General features: G+C 41.2%; 1 pseudogene; it reads left to right on the forward strand.

Annotated features, from left to right (window-relative positions):
• Nucleotides 1-2,824, forward strand: LOC149832513 (putative pentatricopeptide repeat-containing protein At2g01510 pseudogene; annotated as a pseudogene).
• Nucleotides 2,825-7,400: the final 4,576 nt, after the last annotated feature.

Genomic DNA, 7,400 nt, shown 5'->3' on the forward strand with positions numbered 1-7,400 from the left:
ACCATAACGACGTCGCTCAGAGGTTGTGCTTCGGAAGCGAGGACCCTTCGCACCGCTCCCTCGCGCTAATGATCCGACCCTTCCACGCTTCGCGCATCCCTCGCGCTTTTCCCTCGTCTCGCTCGTTCTCGGCGCCATTGCTCCGCTCGCTCGACGACGAATTCCTCGAGATAATCAGCTCTCTGTGCGAGGGCAAGCGTCTGAAACAAGCCGTCGAGTTCCTCCAGAAAATGGAAGAAGTTGGCGTTCGGAAACGCTTCCCCGTCTACGCTCGCCTCCTGGATGCCTGCGTCGACCTCAACGCCCCTTCAGAAGGCAAATTGGTGCACACCCACATGAAGAAAACCGGGCTTCAGTCTTGCCTCTTCATGAACAATCGCCTGCTCAACGTCTTTGCGAAATCTGGGTGTTTGCAGGACGCGTGCCAATTGTTCGACGAAATGCCTCAACGAGATGCCTATAGTTGGAACACTATGATTTCCGGCTATGCGAACCATGGTCGTTTAGACGTCGCGCGCAAACTGTTTGACGAAATGCCGGAACAAAACCATGTCTCCTGGGCGGTTGTTATCGGCGGGTGTGTCCGAAACAGGCTCTTCTCCGATGCGTTCCTTCTGCTTCGGCAGATGGGTCGCTCTGGTTCCCAGCCAGATGTCATCGTTTACACCGAGGTTCTTCGTGGGATGGCTGCTGGTGAAGTTCTGGAATGTGGGGTGCAGGTGCATTCTGTGGTTATCAAGGTGGGGGTCTATATGGAGGAATTGGTAAGGAATACTACGCTTGATATGTACGCTAAATGTGGTGACATGGTCTCTGCCAGGCGACTGTTTGATGAAATGCCTGAACCCGACGACGTGTCGTTTAATTCTTTGATTGCAGGATACACGAGGGATGGTGATGGACGAACTGCTATGGAGTTCTACCGGAAGTTTATTCAGACTGGTTTGAGGATTTCTCAGTTCTCGTTTGCAGCCATACTGAGTGGATGTGCTGGTGATTCTGCACTGCGGGAAGGTGAACAGATCCATGCCCATGTTGTCAAGACTGGCTTTGAATCTAATGTTTTCACGGGAAATGCAATTTTGGATATGTACATGAAGTGCAGGTGTCTTGAGGCCGCCAACAAAGTTTTCTCATCAATGTCTCTGCATGATGGCATCTCATGGAATGGCATGATCAGTGGTTACAGCAGGGAAGGCTACTCCGAAGCAGTGTTCGATTCCTTCAAGGAGATGTTGAAAATTGGTGTTTCTCCATCCCAATTTACGTTCTCTAGCATACTAAGCTCCTGTGCTGGTATTTCCTATATTAACTTGGGCCTGCAAGTTCATTGCCAAATAATCAAAACCGGTTTTGAATCCCAAGTATTTGTTAGTAATGCTCTTGTTGATATGTATGCAAAATGTGGCTTACTGGAATCTGCCAGGTTTATATTCGAGAACAGTTTGAACTGTAACACTGTATCATGGACAGCACTAATTGCTGGTTATGCCCAGAATGGCTGTAATGAAGAAGGTTTGAGGCTTTTCATTGATATGCAAATATCGGGCTTTAGTCCAGATCATGCTACAACAGCAGCCGTTTTAAAAGCATGTGCATGCTTAACTGCACTGAATTGTGGGAAACAGATCCACGCCCACATGACAAAAGCTGGCCTTGGCTCGAATGTGTTTACTGGAAGTGCACTTGTAGGCATGTATGCGAAATGCGGGAGCCTGGATGATGCTGTGAAATTCTTCATGGAAATGCCTTCCTGCAACTCGGTTACATGGAATGGAATAATTGCTGGCTATGCACAGAATGGTGAAGGCAGAAAATCACTTGATTTCTTCTATAGGATGCTAGAAGATGGCACCGAACCAGACAATGTAACTTTTGTTAGTGTGTTGCATGCTTGCAGTCATGCTGGTATTGTGGATGAAGGTTTTAGAATTTTTGAGTCAATGTCCAAAATTCATGGCATCAGTCCAAGAGCTGACCATTATGCCTGCATGGTTGATCTTCTTGGACGCTGTGGGCGTCTAGAAGAGGCTGAGAGGTTCATAGATGAGATGCCATTTGAAGCAGATTCGGTTATCTGGTTGGCTTTACTGGGTGCATGTCGGACTCACAAGAATATTAGGCTAGCCGAGCGTGCTGCTAATAAAGTGTTTGATCTTGAACCTGACAATGCAGCTCCTTATGTTCTGCTGTGCAATATGTATTCATCAGCAGGCCTTTGGGATCAAGTTCCAAGAGTGAGGAAGCTAATGAAGGAGAGAGGAGTGAAGAAGTTAACTGCTTGCAGCTGGATTGAAGCACATTCTTCTACACATGTTTTTGTTTCTAATGACAGGATGCATCCACAACTAAAAGAAATCCATGATAAGATTGATGAGTTGATGGTGGAATTGAAGAAATCTGGGTATGTCCCTGATAAGAATTATGTATTGCAGGATTTGGGGGATGATGAAAAGGAGCCATCTCTGTCTTATCATAGTGAGAAGCTGGCAGTGGCATTTGGGCTTATCAGCACTGTTCCTTTGGCACCCATTCGGGTAATGAAGAACCTTCGAGTGTGTGGTGACTGCCACAATGCGATTAAATTGATATCGAAGATCTCTGATAGGGAGATAATACTTAGGGACTCAAACAGGTTCCACCATTTTTCTGATGGAATATGTTCTTGTGGAGATTACTGGTGAAGGTAAGCATTCTCTTCTTTCTCTGTTCATTCTCTTAAAGCCTGTATTACTAGTAGCTAGTCTGAGCAATGCAAGAAATGGCAGGATCTCTTAATGAGATGAATGAGTTTCTGAGGTCATTTTGAATAAAAGGGTGTTTTATTTCGTTGTGTCATCATTGAATGGGTAAGCGAGATTTTGTTATTTTATAACTTTTTTTACCACCACCAGCATTGCCATCATTACCATACCAGCACCACCATCTACCACCATCATCCACCACTGCCCCCATCTACCATCATCACCACTACCCTCCGATCTTCTTTTCTTCTTCATTATAATTGAAATAGTTGGTCATCCAAACATTCATTTAATTAAAAGTAAAGTCAAGGTTCTTCTTTATAAAATGTGATTAAATTTATATATGTAAATAATAAATAAAAATTATGTCCAAACAGGGATGAACACTGTCTAAACTGCCAAGGGATGGTCTGATAAGCTTTGCTTTTTCCTTTTCTTTTTCAGCTCAGTGCAGCTTCAACCTTGCTGCAGGGTTCGTTCCCCCATGGGTTTCGAACTTGTGACGTCCTGTCAACTTAGTGATATTCACAAGTTTCCCTTACCAGATAAGTGGATTCCTTGTGGGTTAGTGTCACTTCTTCTTTACAGATCATTTTTTTTACAATTTATCGTTAAAAACGTTTATTTTTCATGCTTGACCGAGGCATTGACTCCATCTTTTCTTTTTTCGTTTCTCCCTCTTTCTTGTTACGTTGCATTTGTGCAGGATACCTGCCTTACAACATGGCTTGAACAAGGGTCTCATGGTTGAGGGAGTTCCGTAGTCCATATTATTGCACCAGAGTGTCTACCATGCCATTTCTTCATGAGTACTGTACATATATAACATTAAACCTACTTCTCATTCGTTTATGCCTTCCTGCTGTTGTCTTTGCATTGTTTTATTGACAGGCAAGCTGGGGGATAACCCCTGGGGTTTGAATCCGAGACCCTTCCATTATAATAGTGCCACCTAACCCTCCAACCATCCACTGGTTTTGTGATGACAACAATGGCATTTTGTTTTCAAGATAAATACATTGTTGCACTTTTATAGGCATTATATCTAGGGATTTAAACTGTTCGGGTGCAACCCGATACCCAACCTGAATCTGAGTCCATTAAGCGGGATTGGTAGCCAAATATGGATATTAAGTTTTGCATTCAAACCCGAACCTGAATCCGACTAAAAACCTGACCTGATTAACTATAAATACCAGGTTTTAAGCTAATCAGATCTGGGTTTGGTTTCATCTTTTTTCATCCGAATCTGAATCCGACTCCGAACCTGATTAAGTTGTACTTGGTAATGCCTAGATCTGACCGAAGCCCGAACAGTTTACATCCGTTACGCAGATTATGTTCATTTTCTCTATTAGTTTTTTTTTTGTGACAAAAGAAAACCCTCACGAACTCCCGGTTGAGGACACAACAACCCAGTCTTACGTGTCCCAAACATGATAAAGCAATGGAAGCTCCATGCACCAGCAGGATTTGATCCTGGGCTTCAGCTTGACACAGGACCCCGCTGACCACATGGGTAACCATTGGGTTTTCTCTGTTGGTTGTTATTCCACCCCTTTTTTTATTTTCATTGTTAAGAGCATTGAAAGGGCTGAATGAGCCAGGTTTTCCCTGCTCAAACTTCACTTGTTTGGCACAGTATGTGCTTGGGCTACAGCCTGAGCTTCCACAGCAAAAGCTTGATCCGAGCTTGAGCTGCTCTATCACGAGTTGCCAGCTCAAGATGGACCCAACTCATTTTGACTTAAAGCATATAATGTGTAGCATTCCTGGCAATCATTTTTCTCTCTCTCTCTCTCTGATATATATATATATATATATATATATATATATATATATATATATATATATATATATATATATATATATATATATATATATATATATATATACCAGCCAAATATGTAAACTAGTATGTACTCAGATTTTCATAAGTTTTTTTTCTAAAATTTCACTGAAATGGATGCAATCTAGATGCTTGGTTTTATTGAAACGGACTCTAAGATCATCCTATTATGATGTATAAGAAGTATCTTTTAAGGCTTGAAAATCAATGACTTAGATTTTTAATAAATATTGCATATAAAATCACATTTCCATTCAATAGTTGATTCCAAGCAAATAGACATCTGTAAGGTTAGATTTACAAAAAATCCTATGAAATCTTGATTCATACTAGTTTACATATTTTGATGGTTTTTTTTCAAAGGCAAGCTGGGGTTAGGCGGACCTCTACCAGAAAACAGCTGCCTCATGTGGCAGAGGGATTCAATCCTGAGGCTTCAGCTTGACATAGGACCCTGCCTACCACATGGGGTACCACCTCGGTGGATATTTTGATGGTTTACATATTCCAATATATATATACTCTTTTGAGTCTCTCCTGGAACCTGGTTTGAGTACAAAACACTGCTTAGTCAATTTAGACTCTCAAATTTTACCTGAATATAAAATTAATTTTAACTCAAATTTAAAAGTTAAAACTAAAACAAAATCGCAGGTGTTACAGGTTTACTCGGACTTGACCCAGACTAAACCCGGGTTCAGGTATGATGACAAATAAGAAGACCCGATTAAGGCTCGGGTCTGGACCTGAAGGTCCGATTAATACATGGACCAGGGTATAGTTTTTGAAAATTTATACTAGATTCAAACCCGAATTATGATTAAGACGTGCAATTTTTCAATGTAAAAATGATAAAAAAAATATTATTTTATCAGGTATGATTCGGGTCTGGTTCTTGTAATTTTTATCGGGTCCGAGTATGGTTTTTCTTATAGTAGACCAGATTAGACTCGAGTCTGAACCTGATACCATACCCGAAAACCTGAATCTAATCTAAGTCTGGTTCCACCTGGGTCGAAACCATGCGAAAGTCGTTGACACCCCTAGTGCTAATAAGCCATCATACGCTTCTTTAGTGTAAGGTTGAGGTCCAAAGTTATTTTAGTTTTTTGACATATTCAACTCTTTGACTTAAGATTCTACTGGTGAGACGGGTTAGGGTAGGTTGAAACCCAACCTGGATCCAAACCATATTTCATTTGTATTGTAGGGTGTAGCGTCTATAAAGGAAGAGACATGTATTTCAGACATGAAATGAATGTGGTAATTGCCGCAAAAGTTAGGACATGATGGAACATATATGTTTTTAATAATATAAAATTATATGTTTAATCATTTTAATATATAATTTGTATTTATGAATAAAAAATACAAAAACCATCCCGTGAATAGCATGTCACGTGATGTGTGCCTATTTTAAATCGAACTTGAGTCGTCCACAAGGGCTCCACCCACTTAATTAGGTGGATCGGTTTAAGGCATTCAAGTTGAAAGATTGAAAGGGGAGGGCAAAGAGAGTAATCTAACTCAAAACAGACACAATTAGAGCTTTCGAATGTTTTTTTGATAGGCAAACTGGGGTTAGGCAGACCCTACCAGTTATACAATGATACCATTGGGATTCGAACTTGCAACATCCCAACACAAGGTGGCGTGCACTAGCTTCTCCTACCAGACGAGGAATTAAAGCTTTCAGTTGGTCAGATCTGCGGCTGGAAGATGAATAGCCAGGTATGAGTATAAAAGTACAGACTCTAGTAATATTGAGGTCCGTAGAGCCCTTAACTGGTGGGTTCCTTAAGTAAGGGCTTGGGTATTGGTGATCCGGGCACTCGTCCATTAAGTGACCCGATTCTCGGCGAGGGTTCCTTGTTATCGAAGAAAAAAATATATTGAAGTCAGATTGTAGTTGACTCAAATATTAGTTAGGTTGTGTTGAGATATGATTTTTTCTGATATTTGATTCGGCCTGAGCCTACCCAAGTATATATTTTATATGTATTTTTAAGTAATAGATTTGAATCTGGATCAGGTACAAGTCCATACATAGGAAAACAAAATACAAAGCGAAATGTCCGAGCAGGTTGGAGAGAAGATGCCCATGTATGGGCACAAAATTGACAGTACGGTTTCATGTAGTGAGTTGCTTTAGAGATTTGACCTATTGGTAGTCAGAGATCTAGGTAGGCCTGTCAATAGGCTGGGCGCGACGGCATTCTGACCCAAAGTGCATCCAAGAGGACCCAGGTTCGGGCTAAATGAAACAGGTCTGATTAGCTATTTGGTTCAGACCCACAGGATCCCAGTAGAACATGGACTGAGTCTGATTTATGAATATTTAAATCAGACTTGGGTCCACCCCAAGTTTCTATTAAATGTAACACAATGCCTTTTTTTTTTGGCAAGTAAGCCATATTCAACCAATTATTATGATTTCATAAATATTTAATAATAAAGAACCTCTACAGCTCGTGTCTCAGAGATGCAGATATGACCATCTTCCAGTTCCGAGTACATACTATCTTAGATCTAATGAAAAGATAAACTAAATAAACTAATCTTGAATAATGCTACAGAAATACAAGATGACCACCACCGAGGTGGTATCCCATGTTGTAAGCAGGGTCCTGTGTCAAGCTGAAGGCCCAGGATCGAATCCCTCTGCCACATGGGGCGGCTGTTCTTCTGGTAGGGGTCCCCGCCTAACCCCAGCTTGACTTTCAAAAAAAAAAGAAATACAAGATGACCACACAATAGTTCAGAAACAAAAAAAAATTTATTCCCCGTACAAGATGACTAAACAATAG

The sequence above is a fragment of the Nuphar pumila genome, chromosome 7 (assembly GCF_984573655.1).
Source record: "Nuphar pumila chromosome 7, dmNupPumi1.hap1.1, whole genome shotgun sequence".
Taxonomy (NCBI): domain Eukaryota; kingdom Viridiplantae; phylum Streptophyta; class Magnoliopsida; order Nymphaeales; family Nymphaeaceae; genus Nuphar; species Nuphar pumila.